General features: G+C 41.3%; 1 protein-coding gene across 5 annotated transcripts in view; it reads left to right on the forward strand.

Annotated features, from left to right (window-relative positions):
- The first annotated feature begins 345 nt into the window (after nucleotides 1-345).
- The window catches only part of THRB (thyroid hormone receptor beta), a 375,028-nt gene continuing 353,046 nt past the window's right edge, over nucleotides 346-22,327 (forward strand). The window contains exon 1 of one of the 5 annotated variants that reach the window (XM_081283514.1): nucleotides 346-714. The gene's annotated coding sequence lies outside the window, so the exon portion shown is untranslated. Of the gene's footprint in view, nucleotides 715-769; nucleotides 1,160-1,219; nucleotides 1,616-22,327 lie in introns of those variants that run through there. The other 4 variants (XM_081283518.1, XM_081283513.1, XM_081283515.1 and 1 more) reach the window with 4 other exon arrangements.

The following is a 22,327-nucleotide window of genomic DNA, read 5'->3' on the forward strand; positions in this document are numbered from 1 at the left end:
ATGAAAACCGCCAGACGGCCTGGCCAGCGGGAGGCCCCGGGAGCAATGAGAGCTCCGTGTCGTCCCGACACGCGCCACAAGTTGTTTGGGGGCGTAAAAAGGAGTGCAGCGGCACGGGGCGCGCCTGTCGCGCCGGGCAAAGAAGGCCATGCTCCTAGAAGTCCCCCGCCCCGTCCCCTTGTCACTCACCCCCCATTCCTTCCTCTTCCGAAACTAGAGGAATGACGCCCAAACTCGAACCTTCGTGCGCCTACAATCGGGTGGGCGGACGTGCGGCCACCAAACCCGTGGCAACGTCACCACCCCTGGAAGGGCACGCCCCGTGGCTGGCAAGCCCGGGACTGGGAGGAGGGGGAGCTCCCGCACCTGGGGAGGCAGGTGCGGAGGCGGTTGGCCCCCGGATGGTGTGTGTGGAGCGCCTGGGGTGGGGGTCAGAGAGTTGGGCACTGAGAGCGCGTCGGAGTACGGGCCCGGAGCCGACGCGGGGCGTCAGTACCCGCCGGGCTGCCCGGGCAGGCGGCGGCGGCGGCGGGTGTGCGGCTAGGAGGCCATTTCCTCGCTGCGCCCCTGGCGGAGCCCGGTTTGCCTGCTCTTGGCCGCCGCCGCCGCCGCCGCCGCCGCCGCCGCCGCGCGAGTCGGACCGCCGGGAGGGCTGCAGGGGAAATCAGGTCACGGGTCGCACACCCGGCACGGAACCGGTACCCAGAGCCCAGAGTAAGGCTGCGAGCGGGGAACGGGCCGGGGCGGGCCAGGCACGCGGGGGGCCGGAGAGGCGGGGACTCCCGTGTCCCCGGCCACACTAGCTTCCTACGCCTATAAAAGTGGAGTGGCCGGGGAGGGCTGGAGCGGCCCTGGCTACGGCCGCCTCTCTTCGCTCAAGGAGTTGACATTTCGTAGAGTCGCGCGACGCCCGGTCGCCTGCGCTCCCCGGGACCCCGCCGCCAGGAGGAGGGGGCGGAGGAGGGTGGAGACTGCGGGGCTTGGCCAAGGAAGGCGCACATCCTCGGGCGGGCGGCCGTGACGCGGCGGGGATTAACTTTGCATGAATAATGTGAGTGCGCTTGGAAAGGAGACCTTCTGCTCCCCGGGCTCGGGGCAAGTGCCCGCAGGCTGCCTTCCCCGGGCTCGGGCGGTCAACCCAACAGGCTCGAGGGCTCCGGTAATTTGGCAAGAGGACTGCGCGGAGGAGGCAGGGGGTGGGGGGTAGGCGGAGGAGGGGGCGACAGTTCCCACCGTCCAGAAGGTGGGGACTGGGTGTCGCAGGAACCTGGACGGGTGCCGGCAGCAAAGCTCGGCGCGCGCGGGCGGGCAGGCGTGGGCGGGTGGGGGTGTCATCGCCTCCTGACCTGCCTCCGCGGGGTTTCTGCGCCCGGGGTCTGGGAGGAGGTGCCCTTTCGCGCTCCGCCACCGCGCGGCTGCAGGCAAGGAGCCACGGCGTGGGCAGTGGCGGAGCAGGGTGGCTAGGGGCCCCCTTCATTCGCAGCGGCTCTGTTCCTCAAACCCCAAGCCCAGTTGTTGACAGGCTCCTTGTGAAATGGAGTTTGGCATCCTCAGCGCCCAACCGAGTGGAAGTTTCCATGATGAGGAAGTTGTGTGACATGGGGGTTCGGAAAAGGTTGGCAGGCACTGGGAAGGGGGGTGCAGTTTAAAGGGACTTGGGTCTCCTGTCCCCCTTTTTCCTCCTGCCCCGGAACTCCGGGATTTGGAATGGAGAATTGCCCTGAGAGCTGTCGTGTGCTGTTACCAGTGCCTGGCGACTCAACTCTGCTGCTCTCTACCTCTTTGGGAAATCGGTGGCGATTCTACAAGACTCCCGAGTCGCGCTTCTTTGCTTTGCTGTTCTTGACGCAGCATCTTCCTCTGGGTCATCTCGAGTTGGTTGTGTTACCAGTTGTTCCAGATGTGCATTACCCACCTCTTGGGGAAGGATTCATTTGGGTAGTTTTTATTCCTAGTTAATTTCGTCCTTATTAGCTGCAGTTGTCATTTTGGAGGAGGATTTCCTGATGACCATTATAGGATTATTATTGGAGCTAATTCTTAAGCCTTCTGATTTGTTTTAAGAAGACTGGGGGTGGGGTGTGTAATGAGGGTTGTTTTTGTTTTTGTTTTTTTTTAGTTAAAAGCTAAATGTATAATTTTCTCCAAATGGGAAAATTTAAAAGAAGGGTCTGAAGCATAGCAATTCCAAACGTGAGTCAAAGAAAGTGTTTACCTGAGCAGTCAAGTTCAGACTCTTCACCCTCCTCTCTCCACACACGTTTAGAATTTGTGAAGATTCAAACACTTTGTCTAACTGGTAAATATACGTGAAATAAATCCTTCCCCTCAGCATATAATTGGTCTTAGGTACTAATGAGACTCAATTATAAAGACTATTTTAAGTTAAAGAAATGAAGCATTCCAGGTACTGTGCATTCATACGATAACAGAACAATTTTTATAATGATAAATGTATTAGATGAAGTAAACCTGGTAGGCAGTGTTTTTACATCATTTATTCTTAGTTTGTTATCATTGCAGCAAAATATTGCATGCACTGTATTGCAAAGGAATAAAAACTGCATTTTAGTGAAAATGTTCCATGATTCATTCTGAATATTCATGATGACGAGTCTACTCCCTAATTCACTTCTGCTTAATTCTAACTCTGAAAGGAGGCATAAGCTAAGAAACGTTAATGAAAAAGGTATTTCAAAAGTATTTTGAACAGTGGATGATTTTAAGACATTTTCATGTTAGTTGGCTAAGTGAGTTAATGGACCCTAATGGCAATTTAGTAGTAAGTGATTTGTTTGGGGTATTTTATATATAGGGTCTGGTGAGCAATTATTTATTATTTGTGCATGTTAAAAAGATGCTGCTAGAATTTTATTTTTAATTAATTTCAAAGGTTTATTATATATTGGAAGTGAAAACATCTGCCAGTAAATAGAGTTTGGCTTTATTTTATGAGTAAAAGTAAATGATACTGAACATAGCTACCAAATTCTTTTGGTTTTTTTATGAAATGATTCCTGTTGGTACTACAATGCAAAAGCATAATTTTATTGACATTGGGAATATCATTGTATAAAGTAACTGGCATTACATTTCTCCCATTTTCACTTTTTTTGTAGTAAATTCTGTTGTAGAGAAGAACTAAGACAATTTGCTTTTAATCTAGCATCTTGGGGGGGGCGGGGGGAGGTGAATTCTTAAAATCCCCTTAAGAACAGGGAAAGCTGAGGATTCCTTTCCTTTCCTGAGGTGTTTCCAGTTGTTTGAAGTATGGGATGTTAGGGGGCCGCACATGAGATTGCATGTTTGATTATAAAATAAAATTTTTAGTAAGCTCGTCTTTTGATGGAAATCAGAATATAGGTGATTGATTTCTTTAGCTCTTTCTCATTCTGTTATAAGGTTCTGTGTCACCTTGGAGCAAAGACAGTCCCTTATTCCTTTTTAAAACGTTCACTTTGTTTGTTTGCATCTTTTTCCTCCTTTCATCTTCTTTGCAATCTGAATTGTTCATTTCATTTGATATTTGTTGATTACCTGTCTACTCTGCCTACAGTATAGAGCCCATAAAAATGGGAGTCTTGACTACTTCATTGACTCTAGATTTCCCAGCATCTAGAAGAACACTTGGCACACAGTAGGTGCTGAGTAAATCTTTGTTGAACAAATTAATGGTTGTGCCCAAACATCATGTTCCCCTAATGCCTGACTCAGCATTGCAAATGGGTGCCAGTTGGGCATGCCAAAATTTGTGGCTCGTGTGTGTGCTTGTGCACGCAAACACACACACATACCATGTGTACATGGTTCAATCTTTGCACCTCCTCACCCTCTCTGATAACAGCTGGCCTGCCATTCTGTACAGCAGCAACATTGCAGAGAGTTATTTCTGCAAGTTGCTCCAGGCATTTGCCTACCTTCAGCAGTGGTGGAGATTGCCTTTCAAATGTTACCTTGATTCCCTGAAGACATTGACCTTCAACTCCCTGAATTTTAGCAGAATCTTTATGGGTTCCAGGAGCTTTGTCAGTACTAAGAGTGAAATTCCAGAGACCAGACATCACTGGGTGATTGCAGTGACTTCTCACTCAGCAGGTCTTGGCAGTGCCTTTGGCCTTGGCAGTCCTAAGAGGACCAAGGGCGTGTGGTGATATAGTTTAGGCTATAAAAATGGTAGCTTGGGAGGGAAAGGGGAATGGGACTGGCAAGTTCCAACACAAGATAGATATATTCCTTGGTAATAGATTTGGAAATAACCTGATGATTACTCAAGTCAGCCAACCTCTTCTCTCCCCCCCCCTCCCGTTGCACTTTCATACACATATTCTGAATCAGATGATGGTGCAAAGTACTGCATTATGTGAGCTTTCAAGTGACCAGATTGCGATAGCCAAGGGATCATCCTCAAATTAATTATTCATGGAAATTCTTGCCAATTGGGAATAAGAGGAAATTACAATCGATAATTATGGTAATTTGTTTTTGTTTATAGAGAATCGACTTTCAGAAATGTGTCTGAGTAAATGCATAGTAAAAATTCCACAAAATAACGAGACTGTTAAAAATGGCAAGGAAAGATAAACTAACATCCTAAGTGTTTCCTAAGTGTTTACTTTATCTCTGAGCTTTGTAACAGCCAAGTTAATAGGAAAAGAGAGAGACAGAGAGAGAGAAAGAGAGATCTGGAGGGCATACAGGCAAGTTGTTGGTATAGATCAGATAATATGTAGAGCGCTCACCATGGTGCCTGGCAACTAGAATATATTCATATGAAAGATACGTTATGCCACGGACAGAGCTTCAACTTGGATTCTACAGAAAATGAAGTAAAGTTATACGGTCATGTCTTTTACCAGTCCTCAAGAGGGAGAAAAAAAAATTCAGAAGGCTCAGTGAAGAAAAGTAACCTGATATGAGTTATCTCTGGGGCCCAAGCTCCTGTGATCCAGTGATGGAGATTCTGGAGATGATCCTCAATGCAGAAAACCTAGTGGAATGAATGGCTAACATGTCCATTAAACTAACTTTCTGAGACATGCAGTGTGTCCACCAGGCTTTTCATTAGAGCAATCTGAGAGGACAGAATAGGCAGGTACTTGAAAATGACCCTATAGCCATAAACTTCCCTGATTGGTGGTCCTGCTGCTTTGTGCTTTTAGTCTATGTAGTTCTTATCCTTCAGGAAGTCTGTTTCGATTCCTGCCCCCACCACTAAATTGTGATGAGAGGCTGTGAGTGGGTTTATTCATCCTTGACACTCCAGTGCCTGATAGATAAAGGAGCTTGGCACAAGAGCACAGGTAAACTTCTAGTGGAAGAATAGAAGGGGGAGAGGGGGTGGTGCTTCTCATTTTCCTCTGTGTTGGTGAGTGAGTGCCATCTTCTGACTTTTGGTTTTGCCCAAAGTGAATGTTTACTGCCTGGATTGCATCATAGGCCAAATCATGCGACTGTTTTGCTAAGAAGGGCTTGTTCTGGTGTCAAAGCTGGTTGAGCAATGCATGACGAGTTAACTCCTTACTTTATTTACAGTCACTTTGATCCTTTGATTTGATTGCTTATTCCATCTGCAGATATTATGTGCCCACTGTGCGCCTGATCCTGCTAGTCACCTTGAAGTTTGGTGTGCAGCCAGTGACATATGAGACAATATACAGAGATTAAGACAAAGGGATTCTGAAATGCTCTCCACTGGGATGAAATGGATGTGCCTCTTGGAGTTTCTCATGTGAACCCTTAGCTGAAATAAAGTCATTTTATTTCTGAGGAGCTGATTGCTTTGTGGTTTTCTGTAGCCCAAGGGTATTAGTGTGAATTCCAGTGGGATTCACCCAGGATTCTCTTGTACCCAAGTGGTGTCGGAAATAATATGTTAAGCCAGTGCACTTCTGGATTGAGGATGTCCATTCTCCACTTTAAGTTCCCAAACCTGTTTGTCAACTGTGGCACTTATGAAAGTGGGGATGGGGCAGGGGGGAGAGTATCTTAAATCACTGAGTCACAAGTAATGTACTTCCATATCCTCCTCTCAGGAATCTGGCCAGGCGACACCTAGAATAGTGATCTACATTCAATATTGATGTTCTTTGGTCCCTCCTGTCCTAATTTCAAGGGGCTGTGGAGACTCTCTGTACTGGCAGCTTTTCTTGTGGCAGTACTATTTTTATTGAGTAAGAAACTGAGTTCTGTGAACTCAAAGTGTCTTTTTCCAAGCAGCAAGTCAGGAGAGCCTGGAATGAGAAGGCAGAAAGCTTGACTATGCCCGGAGAAGCTGACTGCAGCATTTCCGCCAGGACAGTCCCACATCCCACATAAGGAACATAGATGTGTTGGAGAATATTGATCACCTCTTTTTCCTCAGACCCATTAAGTTTGCAGTCTGTGGGTCTACTCTTAACCACCCAGAATACCTGCATGCAAAGCTTTGACCAAAAAAAAAAATCCAACCTCGAACTGTCTTCTGAGCTATGCTTATCAAAAATTCAATGATATTTTTGTAGACATGTTCAAAGGACAGAAACAACAAAACATGAATTCGTGATCCAACTTGTCACTGTGAGGAAGATCATGGCCTACATATGGGAGCTCTGATTTTATCTTCCTGATCTTGATATTTTATTCTAATTTTTACTTTTCCTAATCCTGCTTTCAAAAATTGCTCAGCACCTATAAGAATTAGGAAAGGTTTGATGTAAACTAAGTTATGCATTCAAGATTCTAGTTCTGAAAAAGGACCTCAGGGAATCATGGCTCTCTCTGTGATCAAGATTTGACAGATTTATCAAAAAGTTGTGAGTGATATAAGTTGGGAAAAGCCAAAGCATAGACAGAGGAAGGCAGATTGACAGCAGGTCTGTCTTTGTTATTTGGGGTCCATTTGGTAGGACTTTGGAGGCTTAGGAGGGCTTGTAATGAGGAGAGTTGAGAAGATTGTAGTCAAGGTTTTTGTGGCATAATGTATGATCGTGATCTTCAGGAACCACTGAGTATTCTTACCTTGTGACATATGTTGTGTTTTTAATTGATCCTCAAGATGGTTCATGTGCACTTTCCTCTCTTTATTTCTCTGAGTACTCTGTTTTCCTAGGTTTTTAACAATGTCTTCCCAGAACAGGTACTCAAAAAAAAAAAAAAAAAAAAAGAATGATTGACGATAACATCTGTGATATTTCTGGGCTTGATCATCTTTTTCACATTTCTTTCCCACATGCATGAATGTCTTACCACCTTGCATGTCCATGCATGCGAATCTGTCTCTGGGACTAGTGTGTGTCAATGTTCACAATGCATTGACAAAACCACCACTTGCCCCAGGCTTCTGCTGCACTTCTCAAGCCAGGCTTCCAAATCATGGTGAGAAATGCCAGCCACGCTGATGTCCCAAGCTACAAATCCCACCATCGCTCAGTCATCGCTCAGTCTCTTCTCTTAATACTGAATGTGTTGGCAGATTCTTGTCTTATTTTATTTTTTACTTATTTTACCATTCACTTATTTTATTCTTTTGTCAACTATGTTCGTAAATGCTAAGTTTTACTACTTAAAGCAAAAGCTTCAGAACCCATTTTTATACTAATGTGTGCTATGAATGTTCAAGATCAGTTATCAGAAGGTATATGATCATCGTATTCTTTGAATTTGTATGTGAGACTCAGATGATGAAATTTAGTGCAAGAGGCTATGAAGAACAGTTTACAATATTACACTTTTTAAAAAAAAATCAGGCTCCTTTGTTTTAACCTCTTACTGTACTTCACAAAAAGTGATAAATTGAGGAAGCCACAGAATGGAAACATTTTGCTTTTTCATCTAAAAAAACCAATTGAAGTGTTTTGCAGTGTTGTAAAAATCCTTCTAAATTTGTTACTCTAAAAATATTATGATCATTATCTTTGTATTTCCTTGGCTTTATTTCTAATGTTTAGATTATTGATTTACATAGGCCAGAGAATAGTTTATTTCTGTTATGTGTCTGTTTCCTGTATTTTTTTGCTACACTTGCAATATTTGGAGTCCCCAAATAAGGTACTTACATTTGAATTACAGACACAATGAGGGAAAGCATAAGTTGCATTCTCATGTATTGTTTTTCTTTTTATTTTCTTTTAAAAAAATGAACCAGGAAAACTTTACACCCGAAATATGTCTTTCAAAAAATTAAGTTATGACCTACTACATGGAGTATAAACCTGTCAGTATATCTGGTAGTTGTAGTATTTATGAGCAATTTGAAAAATACCTTGTCTTCCTGAGACTTTCTGGGAAAAAAAAAAGTCCTGTACATTTGGCTTGTTGATTCAATCACACTCTATAGGTTCATAAATAAAAGGCTAACGCATGTTTTGGAATATACTCTAAACTTATTTTTTTTTTACTTTTCATTAAGAATATGTGTTCAGATTTATCTTTATAGAAGTTGCCACAAAACTGGAGCCTTAAAATAATTTTTTTCCCTCTTCTGGAGTCTGTCCATCCATCCATTCAACCTACCCACCCAACCATGCACCCACCCATTCATCCATCCATCAATCACAAATTCCCTTAGCATCTGCTGGGGGCCAGGAACTATACTAGGTGCAGAGACACCATGGCAAACATTCAAAACTTCTGGCTGAGTCTTCTGTGGCAGTCCATAGGAGCTGATTAAGTCTAGAGCCATGTTTCTCAATAGCAGGTACTATTAGAATTTGAGGCCAGATAATTCCTCTGTATCACTGCAGTCTTGGTATTTCAGGCCAGAACAAATCTTTGCTATGGAGGACTGTCTGTATATTCTAGAATGATTAGTAGCATTGCTGGCTTCTACCCACTAGATGCCTGTAGCACCAGTAGCATCCAAAATGTCTCCGGACATTGTCTACTGGGAGGCAAAATTGCTGCCACTGAGAACCACTAGTGTAGAGATAAAGTTGTAGAGATTTGTAGTGGGAAGGTGTGGATTACTACTGTGACCTCACCTGGCTCCATTGCACATGATCAGTTTCATTGTCTATAACGTAAAAATTCAATGAAATAATGTAGTGCTTGACCCCTAGTTATGTATTCCTAAATAGTAGTTATTTGTAGTAGGAGGAGTATTAATATTTCACAGGTAATTGCAATATTGATAGTTCTATGATGTAGTAAGTTCAATGTATAGTGGGAGCACCTACATAGGGTAGGGACGGTTCTACGCAGGAAGAACACAAAACACAAACACAGGAAGTGGGTGTGAATGTGTGGACCATTCAGGGAATTGCAAGGAGCCCAGTCTGTGTATAAAGAAAGGACAGTAAGCTGTTGGAGTCTGGTATTGTAGGTACCAGATGATGAGGACATTCCTGGCCACAATAAAGAAGATGTACTTTGCATCATAAGCATGAAGAGACTGAAGAATGTAAATTCGATTTTTGTTCTAAAAGGGGGCTTTGGGATAGATCTTGAGCAAAAGGGCTTCTGGAAGTGAGGAGACTAGTTAAGGACTCAGGGTAATCAACTGAGAGGTGGCGGATTTCAGTAATGAGGCAGTTAGTTACAAGTTGCCACAATGTCTTTGGGAACAGATTTTACTTTCTCCAACATGTGGCAAAATTTTTTTAGTTTAATTCCAATAATGAATATTTTTAGCAAGCTAGTTCTACATTTGGGGGAATTTCAAGTGTAATTTGAAAACAGATTACATGATGGAATCTCTAAAATGTTCTCAAGTAAAGCTTAAAGACCCTCTAACAGCCTGTTCAGAGTTCTATATGACTTTAAAGGTTTCTCTGCCATTGTACATACATTCCTGCAGTTCCCATGTCTACCAAAAGCAAAGTTCTATGGGACCTTATTGAAATAATTGTTGTGATGGGAATCATTATATCATATTAAGTGTTGATTTTCTAGCTGATAAGGATTTTATTTCTTTAATGATCAAGATTAGAGATGGATGAAGAATATGAATGAATGCATGAGAGGATGGCTTTATGGAAAAACCACCTAATTAAGAATAAAAAATATTTTAAACAAGTTTCTTGGCCTATCTGAGCTTTAATTTCCTTAGTTATAAAAGGGTACTCATAAATAAATTAGGTAACCTCAGTTTATCTTTTGGCCTAGGAGTTGGCATACATTTTCTTTAACAGACCATACAGTTAATATTTTCACCTTTTCAAGACATATAGTGGCTGTTCAAATTATTCAAGTCTACCATTGAAGTGAGAAAGCAACCATGAGCAATAAGTACACAAATGAGCATGGCTGTGTACCAATAAAACTTTATTTACAAAAACAGGTGAAGGGCCATAGCTTATTAAACCCTGATAGCTCAGCACTGTCCAATATAATGATAGCCACACATGTGGTTAAGATTTTTGTTGATAATCACAATTTGCAAACAGGTAAGAAGCATCCAGTGATTTTAATTTCAATATTTTATTTTATTTTACCCAATATATTCAGATATTACTGACATGTAATCAATAAAAATATTAGTGATATTTTAAATTTTAGTTCCTTTTAAAAATAATCATCAGATTAGTTAATAGACATGTCAGGGAGCAGAGGCCAGATCTGACTCTTAATATGTTGTCAGAGGTGTTGAAGTCATTTTCCTGAAATAATTTTTAGAACTTTAGTCTGTTCTAATGACTCATAACATAATAGCTTAGCTTAAAAATCCTGATTTTCCTAGTATTTATTCTAATATTTATCCTATAATTGCTTGTTCTGAGGGGGCACCTCTTTTTTAGTCAAAAAGATGTTGGCTTGTTTTCTTCCCAAATTATAAATGTATTGTATCAAATATTCAGCCAGATCTGTAGAAATACCTCACATAAAGGAAATCAGGAGGGGCACAAATGATAAATGTGATGTTAGTGAAAAGAAAAAGAAGCCCTTTCCTTCTACCTATGCATGCTTTACCTTTCTGAAAATCTTCTAATTTAATTTTAATTAACATGCCTTATTCTAAGAAGTAAGGATGACTGGGGGTATAGCTTAGTGGTACAGCACGTGCCTGGCATGTGTGAGGCCCTGGGTTTTATCCCTAGCACTGAAAATAAATAAAAAGAAAAAAGAAAAAGGAGAAGGAGAAGAGGAGACAAAGGGCCCATTCATTTAGGATTCTTAAGAAATAATAATACAAACTATTATGCTGAAGATATGTAAAAGAATAAATAGTGGTATGCCTTTATGTTATCCTAGGTAAGACTTTCTTCTTCCCAAGTCTATTTCTGTAGAATATTTTTGAAAATTAAAATTTGCAGTATTAAGAAGTTAATCCTTATAATGTCAAGTACAGATCTGGATATTAAAAATATTTTATTTAGTTGTAGATGGACACAACACCTTTATTTTATTTGTTTATTTTTTTTGAAGAATTTTTTTTAAATATTTTTTTTAGTTATACATGGGCACAATATCTTTATTTTGTTTATTTATTTTTATGTGGTGCTGAGGATCAAACCAGAGCCTCACATGTGCTAGGTAAATGCTCTACCACTGACCAACAGCCCTGGCTAATTTTTGATATTTTAAGTTAGGGAATAAATAATGCTCTCAGTGCCAAATTTGTTTCTGACTTATGATTGGATTCTCTGGGGCTCAGGGTATGCCATAGTGTAGGCTCCAGTGACATCCTTTTTTAGTGTCCTGTCACAGAGCAAGGAGAAGAAAACCTGATTCCTTCGTTGGGCTAGTGGAAGCCCTGGATTGAATGGGAGCTGGAACACTGGAGAGAGACAGTGGGTAGATAGCACTTGGGGCCGCTGGGGAAGACAGACATCTGACGGGGCATGAAAGGCAGACTGAGTTGAAATTCCTAGCTATGTTTTCTCCAGCAAATTTTGTAACTGCTTTGAACTTCAGTCACCACATCTGTGCAATGGAAATTATATGGGTAGGGTTTACAAATTTCAGTACTCTCCAAGGCTGAGAGAAGAAATTTCCCTAAACCTTTAGCCTCAGAACATCTGGGCCTTGGAATAATCCCTACAAAAGAGAACAGCAGTATGATAAAATGCAATGCATTGTCATGAGTGAGTATAAATATAGTTGTCCCCCAATATCATTGGGGAGTTTGTTCTAAAAACTACCAAGGATACCAAATTCACAGATGCTCAAGTACCTTATATGGAATGGCATAACAAGGCTAATGGTGGAACTCAGTGATGGAGTACATGTTGATCAATCCCCAACACCAAAAAAGGTATAGTTTTGCACATAATTTCAAGAGCCTCTGAAATCCTGCCCTGGTTATTTAAAAATCAAGATCAAAATTCTTTCTGATCCTATCTGCTGACATATGCCATTTCAAATGACAGTTTTCCTCACTCCTTTGTCTACAGGGAATATGACATGTTTAGTCACTTTCTATATATATTTCTTCACTGCCCAGTGTCCAAAGCTTGTACTTGCCCGTGAGATATTTCTTTGCTAGATTTTAAGTTCCAAGAGGGCAGGGACCTTGTGTTGAACAGTACGGTGCTGTGTGGAAGGCCATCCCAGAAGGTAGGTGCTGAGTAATGCCTTCCTGGTGTTGTGGCCAACCACACATTGGCTGTTTTCATATAATTAGGATGAATCTAATTTTAAAATGAACAACCAAGTGTCCTCAGATGAACCGGAATATACACTTACAAGGCCCTGCTGTCCTGCATTATAAATAAGGGAATAGGTTGTCCTGCAGAAAAGCTCAGCTGTTCTTTTCTCTTCAAAAAAAAAAAAAATCCAATTAGATCAGAAATGAGATAGAAGATCTTCTCCTCACTAGGTTGCCAAGAGTGAAGGGCCCCGAAGTAGATGTTCTCCAAAAAGATGTGGCCCAGCAAAAATCCACACTCTCATGAATCTGTAGCAAAACCTCTTTGATGGTGGCTTATTGAGACTAGAACCCCAAGCTTGGCAGCCTGATTCCTCCACTTGTATGACAGCAAGACTTCCTTAGGTGACCAGTTCAAGTTACTACTGGGACAACATTCAGCGATTATTGTCCAGCCACCTCACTATTTGAATTCCCTTTTGCAGATGCAATAAGCCCTTTGGACACAGGGCTGTTAGAGCAGCTTTCATAGATCCGAGCTTTTGTAGATTCCCCCCCCCCCTTAAGATATTTAGCAGCTCAAAATACCCATTACATGGAACAGGAGTGACTGGACATCACCCTGAAGGCGTTTTTTCAATTCATTTCTGTTCATCATTGTTTAGCAGTGTTCAAAATAACTGTTCCATTTTGGTTATTTTGTGGTTTTTCCATCCCCACCGGTGATTCATCAAAATTTCATTGAACCCCAGCAGTCGTGGCTCTTCGTCTTTGCCTCTCCCCAGCTCTGTACTGAGATCCCCTTCTCAGAGGCCAGTGTTGTTACTTATTAGAGAGCTTGGACGAATGTAACTGTAGGGGCTTTGGTGACTAATAGGGATTATACTTGTACTCCGGGAGTCATTTGATCCCTACAGTCCTTGAGCAAAAGATGTGGTTCTGCTTATTCTCTTTATGGGAGAGAATGGAATGTGCCTGAAGTTGGGATTCTGATGGTCTTGCAAGAAGTGGGGCCAGGGTTGGGGGCCCTAAGGAGCTACTTAAGATCCTGTACTTGGACTTCAGGATGGAAAAGCCAGCTAGCTGGTCCTTAGTAATCCTGCAGCCCTGGCAAAGGATGGGTACTGTGAACCCTCTCTTTACTGGAGAGTCCCCCTTTAAAAGACTCTGAGCTCCCCAGCCCTGAGGTGCAACTTCAAGGGCAAGTTAATTTTAGTCCGTGGTGAAGAGGACACCAGTGGTAGAGTGGGGAAGTGAGCCAGGGAAGGGCTGCACTAATAAAGTAGGCATGATTGAACCAGTTACCACAGTGGCACTTGCTGGCACACGGAGGTATTGTGGGAGATAGCTCAGAGCCCATGGTTCAAGGTTATCCTCCACCCCCATACCCCTGGGCAAGGGAATGGGTGTGTATCTACCAAAACCTGCCAGGCTGCCTGGGGGTAAAGACTATCTCCAGAGGCCAATGATTCCCTGGCATTTGGGGACTGTCAGTTGGGCAGCCAAAAGGAAGCCCCCAGGCAAAGAAAAGCAACTGCTGGCAGGCAGAAGTCAAGGCAAGGGGCACTAGCTGTGTCTGTGCCCTTCAGCCTTGCTGGTGATTGGCACGTGACCATGCAGGGCAGCCGGTAGCCCGCATTCCCACCCAAGGATTGCTGGCCTCCAAGGGGACTTTGCTTGATTCTCAGGATGGATGTACAGACCACCTTCCGCTGGACAGTGCCCTTTCCTCTTCCTTTCTCCCCATCTGCATACTGGATAAATGCAGTTTGGAGAATGCCACTTTTTAATTTCTGGCTCCTTTTAAAAATACTGTCATGGCAAATCAACTAATAAGTCATACAGCAGGACAGAGCCTTATTATTAATATGATGTTCCTCCATTCATTCTCGTGCTATCAAACATTTTTCCAACACCACATACGTGTTATTTCTATGCTCTGGTTCCAGTGGTGAGCAGCAACACATTCCCTGTCCCTCCAGATTCATCCACAAAAGCCTCACTACTACAACTGTATTTTTATTTTACTAATATATTTACCCCCAAATTCTGGAGGTTGAAAGTGCAGAAACATAAGCGTTATGTGTCCTAGGTTAAGAATTGTAACTATATAGATCCGAATTATGAAATCCTGCTTTGAAGTATAGGATTGCCTTCTGTCACATTGAGACGTAGTTTATGAGCGCTGTCCACCTTGACAAGCGAGTTTCACAGTTTAGCAACTTTCTGAAATGAAGCGTTCGTAAATATTTCACACTCCTTGTTGGCAGCCTCTTTTGGTTTTATGTGACCTGTTCTTGTCTTGTTGGTTTTATGTGACCTGTTCTTGTCTTGTTGGTTTTATGTGACCTGTTCTTGTCTTGACTAATGCAGCAGTGGTCCACTTTTTGGGGTGTAATCCACTCCAATGTGGCTTCTAAGTTATGAGAAACAGGGTGGTGTTAATTGTACTTTTTGGCTGGGGGTAGGTTATGGAGAAAGGAAATAGGGTAAAAAAATACAGAGGAGAGGATTCTGAAGAGGCTGGTGTCATGGAGAGATGTGCTGGGGTGCCAAGTCTTTTACCACGTTGTATGTTCTGTGCATATCCTGAGGAAGTGCTTGGAGGGATTAGGCATCTTGTTTTGACAGCCTTAGCTATAAGGTGGTGGTGTGACCTGTGCAGTTATCTCTGTTCTTTGCATGCTCTTTGCACTGGATTCTATACTGTTGTTTCTCAGGGTGCTGTCTGCAGACCAGCAGTATCCATGCCAGATCCACACCACAACACAACATCCACCCAGATCTGGTAAGAGATGCAGAATCCAGGGCAAGGCTCAGACCTGTTGAACCACAGTCTGCATTTAGCAAGATCCCCAGGGGATTCATATGCACATGGAATTTGAAAAGTGCTTTTGTACTATTTTTGCTTCTTTACTCAACATTAGTAAAAAAAAAAAAAATCATAAACTATGGAAGGGTTAACGTAGTAACCTTTTGACTAACCCCTTCAGATCTGGTTTATTATTTTTCAAACTTGATTACCAACATATTAGTGGGCCTTGAATAAACATAATAAGTTACAATCAACAGAACTTTTAAGTAAAAGAGATTAGAATAGAAAGTATTAGAGTATATCACATGTTTCTGAAGCATTTTTTTCAGTTAAAAAATGTGAACACACACAAACACAAATACTGTCCTCTCTATGGATGCCCTAGGTTCTAATTGCAAAGTTGCATTCTGACTGCTGTTACAGTTAAAAAAAATCTTGAAAATCACTATAATAAAACCTAGTATATCCTTTATACACATTGACCAGTATTTGACTTGAAATACTGAAGTTATATTCTCCAATTCAGATTCCTGGACAAGATGTCTAAATAGCAAATGAAAATGCTAAAATATTCTCAGTTGCGAGGCAATGATGATAAGAATTTTTTTTACACAACTTCAGAAAACAATGCTTTATCAGAGAACATCCTAAAATCCCCCAAAAGAGACCTTTAAGGAAACACTCATCTTAAATCAAGAATACTACTATAGGCTGGCCAAAGGATATGCATTAACTCATAATTTTGAATCCAAAAGCCTGCAGGTCTTAAGAGATACAGGACGTCCCAAAAGTGCTGGTGCAATTTTAATGTCTTCAGAAGTAAAAACGCTACAAAATGACAAGGAATTATTTGAAAGTTTAGTCATTAAGATTTCGACAACAAATATAATAAAATTTAAAAATAAATTTATTAAATCTTTAATAAGTTAAAATTTAAATTTTATTCATTCAAAATTTGCAACTCTAAATGAACACCAAAGACACTTAGGCAATAATGCTTCAGCCTTATCCTGCTGGGAGGCTGGCAGCCTTTCTTCTGAGGACATGTGCACCTGCAGGAGGAAGGAGCAGGCTCTGGTGTGAGTGAAGGCAGCCTGTGCACTCTGGGAGAGTCAGATTTCACCACAGTGGGAAAGAACCAGTCCTGGGGTGAAGCTGAGGCCTTTGTGCAGGAGGGTGCTAATGCCAGCCTGAGATATGGTTCCAGGGAAGTGCTTTCAACCTCACAGGCCAGATCTGTGCCAGACAATGAGTTGCCTTTGAAAGTGCCTTTGACCTAGGAGGGTGGCAGCTGGCAACCTTCTAACTCCTTAGAGCTCTCCCCACCCCCTTCCTCAGGTCTTACTGACTTGCCCCCCTCATCTCAGATTTGCATGGAATGATTGTTTCCTCCTCAATTTCCTCAGAAAGATGGGAGTGAGTTATTTAAAGTGGTATTTTATTAAACTCGATTTAAAATATGCTGAATGTTTTCAGTATTCTCTTCTATAATTAGTGTGTTCATTTATAGAATCTTTGCTTTATTAAAATTCAAACACACCGATGCTGTCTATATTCTTTAAGAATGCTATGTTTGGGGTGGGATTGTAAAATAATTTTATACGGTATAAAAGTTTAGATAACCAGTGTTCACTATCCCATAAGTGTTAAATTATGTGGTTTTACTCATTTTAGAGAAAATATCCTGTTTCTTTGTTTCAAAACTAATTATTAATGGTGCCATCTTTTTGATAGTGCATGGCCCTTTGAGGTTTTCATGTATTTGAGAACTTACATATAGATATACAAATGATATATAACTTAAATATATGGAATGTATAAAATATTAATGTGTTATATATACTATATATCACTTGAAAATCCATATGAGAAAGTATATTGGAGATATTATAAATGACAGCACTTGTCAACTTACATTTTCCTATTTTCAAGTGAAATAAATTTTAATTTTTCAATATTGTGTTTGGGCATTTTTTCATGAATTTTTTTTTACAAACTAAAATGTTAATTTGAGTCATATCAACTATGGCTATTTACATTTGTTACAATGTATTTTTAGCAATTTTTTTTTTGCTCACTTGAAAAAATAATCCTAATTTCACATTTCAGGCTCTGGTTTCTTGTTGCATGATGATTGAAATTGTATAAAGTAGGGCCTCTTGCCCTCAGGACTAATGATAACATGACCAATTTTGAAGCCCAGGCCAAATAGAACATTTTGTTTTTAGAACATTGGCTATAGGAAACCACATATTAGTGTAGTGGTTTTCCTTTGTGATTTATCATAGTTTTTTTTTTTTAATCAAGAAGTGTAATTCACTGTAGGAAGTCATTCTCCTATCTGAGTATATTGGACAAATTTCATGTGTGCTTTTCAAATTAGTAAGAAGAGCAGATGTTTCAACATGCACCAGTCTGATACAGGTTCACACAGTTGGAATCAGCTCTACCCATATGTCAGTATTTGGGGGTTGAGCTTCTCCTTAGCCCCCTAGCTCCACCGTTACCTCTTTATGGCACACATGGTCTGTAGCAGTCTTCTGATCAAAAAGTAATAATAATAATTTTTTTTATTAATGAAGTATCAAAGACAGAATCCTTGCTGGAAGGATTATATAGTTGAATTATCGTAGCCATTTTTTGTTGTTGTCTTAGGATTCTTCTGTTTGTTTTTCTGTCACATAAGAAACCTGGGGTGGTGCAGAGACACAGCCATTAATCCCATAAATTCTGGTAGATCTGTCTCCAAGCCTAGAATGGCCAATAGTTTTGTGCCAACTCCAGGAGGTTTGGGTGGTTGTTAGGGCTGATATATTTGAGAAGCACCACGCCAGATCTCTGGACTTAGTCATAAAGAATGTTGTGGCTGATTAGTAATGTCTGCAACGGAAAGAATAAGAGTGACAAGCTTGGTGCCTTGTGTTTTCTTACCCTGTGCCCATACCCAGGGAGACTAAATTTTCAAGATACTCCCCCATCACATTGCCTTTCGATTTTTGTTTTGTGCTTTTTCAAGGGAAACTACTCTGAAGGCTTGCTTTCGTGCTCTCTCTCTCTCTCTCTCTCTCTCTCTCTCTCTCTCTCTCTCTCTCTCTCTCTCTCTTCTCTCTCTCTCTCTCAGTTAAAACTTGTTAATCAGGAAGACTGCATAAGAGTGATTCCTCATCGGAATGTTCTCATGTGAAACCAAGCCTATAGTGAACAGTTCATCGTTTCTTTTGGTTTTCTCAGTCCTGGGACTGTGTGTAAACACATTATTAATAATGCTTTAAAAATTGAAATGTCAGAAATGTTGGAACCTGATTAAGTTCTTAAAATAAAATGGAAGAAAATATTATCCATTCCCTTTTAAAGTACTTAAATTGTATTTGCTTGTGTAATTCATTGTTTTGCACTTTATGGTCTACTCTATTCCTCCATTACAATACTCATCCTCTTGGAAAGCTTTGGTCAGCCCCTTTACATGAAGAACACAAGGAAATAGGTTGTATGTGAGAAGCTATGGCAGAGGAGAAAGCCAGACAAGGTCCTATTGGGCCTAACAAAGTCAGAAGATACAAAATTGGCCAAGAGGGAAGAACAATACAAAAAGACTGTCTAAAGGTCTCTAGGGCCTGTGTTTCTTATTTCACAAAGAATTATGTCTTCTGCCAATCAATTTGATTGGACTCCCTTGAAATCTGCCCATGAGAAAGCCTGAATAAGTGTTCTCAACCTTTATTATTCAACTGTCTGTCAATTCTGGAAGTTCATAATTGCTCGCATTACAGTAAGTGACTGTATGGTCCTCAGGAACTAAGAATGTGAAGAAAGAAATCTTTTGTACAGTTGATTTTGGCATTCTTTCCATACAGAGATGAATCACCTTCTTCGGCAAGTCCCGGACTTGACTTTGCCAAGACTGGCAGAAGGAGTAGGAGGAGACAACTGGCTTTGTGTTAAAGCCCCTTGCAGAGCTGGCATTCCTTCCTCGGGGCCAGTAGTCTCTAGGACAAAATGAATTGTGACCAGATGTGTCTGGTTAGGGGATTCTTAGGGAAGTGACCAAGTGCTGAATTCCAATCAATGTTTCAAGATGGTACCATTAAGATAGATGGGATATGTGTATTGTTCACCATCAGCAATTGAGTTTAGCATTCTCTGGAATATAGGGCAGACTAAGAGTATCACAGAGATCCTCTAAACATCTTTATCTTTCTTCCATGCGTCACAGTAGTATCAGCATAACTTTAGCCTTGGTGGGCAGACTGGAACATAAATATGGCTATCCCCATTAACCAACTGAATAGGACCTGGAGAAAAGTTGCTTAAATCCTGAGTTTCAATTTCCAGTTATGTAGAAATATATATATATATATATATATATATATATATATAGAGAGAGAGAGAGAGAGAGAGAGAGAGATTTAAAATGCCTACCTCAAAGGACTATGAAGAATAGGAAAACATTAAAGATAAAGGGTGTTAGCAGACCTATTCCTGTGGTCTGAAGGTTTTGAGAGTCTGCATGTTTTCTAGGCCATTTTCTTACGGCTAAGGGAGAAGAAGGAGTAGGAGAAGGGAACAGAAATAGGGCAAATTAAGGCAAACATTCATTTATTTATTTATATATAAGATAAGGTATATGTTATAAAACATGTATAATAAGATGCATATTATATGTATATATATATATAATTTTTAAGAGCGAGTTTCTCATGGTGTCCTCTTGGGCAAGATGGAGACATGCAAGCTAATGATAGGAAATTTCACAAATTGAGCAATCATATGCACAGGATGTTTTCGTGGGTTGACAACAGGCTAGAGGTGAAGATTGGACAAGAACCTCCAGTTTTCTGCCTCAGCTCTGTCAGTGGATACAAATCCCCACCATGGAGATATGAGTGACATGATTATCCAGTGTGTAGAGGTCATGGAGATGGAGGGGACAGCAGAAGTATCCAGCCACAGAGAATGGATTGGGAAATCTTGAGGAGCTGAAGCAGTGATTTCAGATCAAGACGGCTTGCAGGAGGACCTGAAACTGCAGCACTGCCTTAGGTACGTGTTGGAGGCCCAAATTTTAAGAGAGCACCTGAGGCCAATTTAGTATGAGCTCATGAACAAGGTGGGCACCTTGACCCCTACTGTGGTTTTCAGTTCCATTAAAACAATGATTCTCTGACCTGATCTGCCACACAACCACCCAGAGAGCATGTTAAAACACAGATCACTGAGCCAGATCCCCAGAGTTTCTGATTCAAGAAGTCTGGGTTAGAGCTGGAGAATTTATGTCTTCAGCGAGTTCCCAAGTGGTACTGATGTTCTTGGAAACTACTGCTTTAGAAACAACTTCATTGAAAGATCAATCTTGCTCAAATCTAGAGGAGGTAATATTTTACTATAATGTACTGAAGGATTGTGGCCATTTTAGGTCCCACTCTTTTGGCCAGGACAAAAATCCATAAAGATGGGCAAAATTCTAGAAACCAGGTAATCCTGGAAAGAGAAGCATATAGAGAAAAGAAAAGCTTTAATGATACAATGATTGTTTCAAATGCTTAACAGAGTGACATGTTGAAGAGTCCTAGTTAAGAATGTCTACATTGGATCCAGATCAACCCGGCAGGTCTGCCCTCCTTTTATATATTTAACAAATCCTTCTATGGTGCTTACTAAGTAAGAACCAGGCACTGATCCAAATACTTTACATATGTTAACTCATTTAATCCTCATAACAACCTTAGAAAGTAGATTTAGAGAGCTTGAACAACTTTTCTAAGGTCACATGTCTCGTTTGTGTTGGAACTGGGATGAGAATCTGGGAGGTTTAGGTTTAGGTTCTCCAGCACTGCCTAGCTGCCTCTGTACTATGAACTTCTCTCTGAGGATTAGCTAAGATCCTTAGTAACATCTCCGATGTATCTGTGACTCAGTCCTTTCCTCTTTTAAGACAGGAGCAATCCTTTTCTCATAAGTTGTCCTGAAGAGTCAAAAAGCTAGTTTTTATAAAGTACCTATCTAGTGTGTGGTGTTTAGACTTCTGTAAGATTCGGGTGCCACATGACCCAGGGGAACAAAGCCTACCTGTCAGTAGTGGGCTCCAAGAAGGTGCCCAGGCCTGAGCCTTGGGAATGTTTCTTGGACTCCAGACAACCCTCCATAGTGACCATCATGGGTGGCATCCACATCTCAAGGAGGAGCCCGGACTAACATTCTGAGCTTAAATCTCTACCACTATGTAAAACACTGGCTTCATTCACTGGAAGTGTCAGTCTTCATCAGATTGATCCATTGTTTCCGTTTGCTCACTGGAAGCTTTATGCAGATTCTGAAAGATCCTGCCTGTCACAGTTAAGGCAGCTATAAAAATAAGTCACCCAAACTGTTTTCCATTCTTGACTCATATCTCACTCCTCACCAGCACAGACACCTGTTCACAACATGCCGCTTTTCAACACATCCCTCTACTTAAGTTAATAAAATGTATTCATATACGCAGCAACTGTTTCTTACCTGATTTTCTTCTACCTCAGTTTTCCTTAGTAATGATGTGTTTTGATTTTTGCTTGTATCTGACACGTCATATTGTAAAGCAACAGTAACATTTTCTAAGAAGTAGGTTGGATGCTTCTCAAAGTTGCAAATATCTAATTAGGAGTACATGGGCGACTTCTGAAGATATGTTCCAGGGGAAAAGCTTGTCTAGGCTTCCCTGGTTCATTGGGAAGCTGCAGAGCCCAGGGTGGGCTCAAGTTGATGCCTATGGCCTGTGATAATGAGGTTTACTTGTGGTGCTTTTCCAGCGGTTGTGTGGCTCTGGCATGTATGAGCAGTTCCCTTCTCCAAGCTGCCATAGGAATGAATTAATAACTCCTGAATCTGTTGAAGCTGTTTTATGCTAGAAATTGTGCGGTTGGTTCAGAAACCCATCCCAGATATAAATGGTTCCGGAGGAGGGTAGATGTCTGAGTAGGTAGTTACAGAGGTAGGAGGATACCTGCTCAGGTAGAGGGAAGCCCTGGGTCTAT

The sequence above is a fragment of the Spermophilus citellus genome (genome assembly GCF_964194105.1).
Source record: "Spermophilus citellus genome assembly, chromosome: 3".
Lineage (NCBI taxonomy): Eukaryota > Metazoa > Chordata > Mammalia > Rodentia > Sciuridae > Spermophilus > Spermophilus citellus.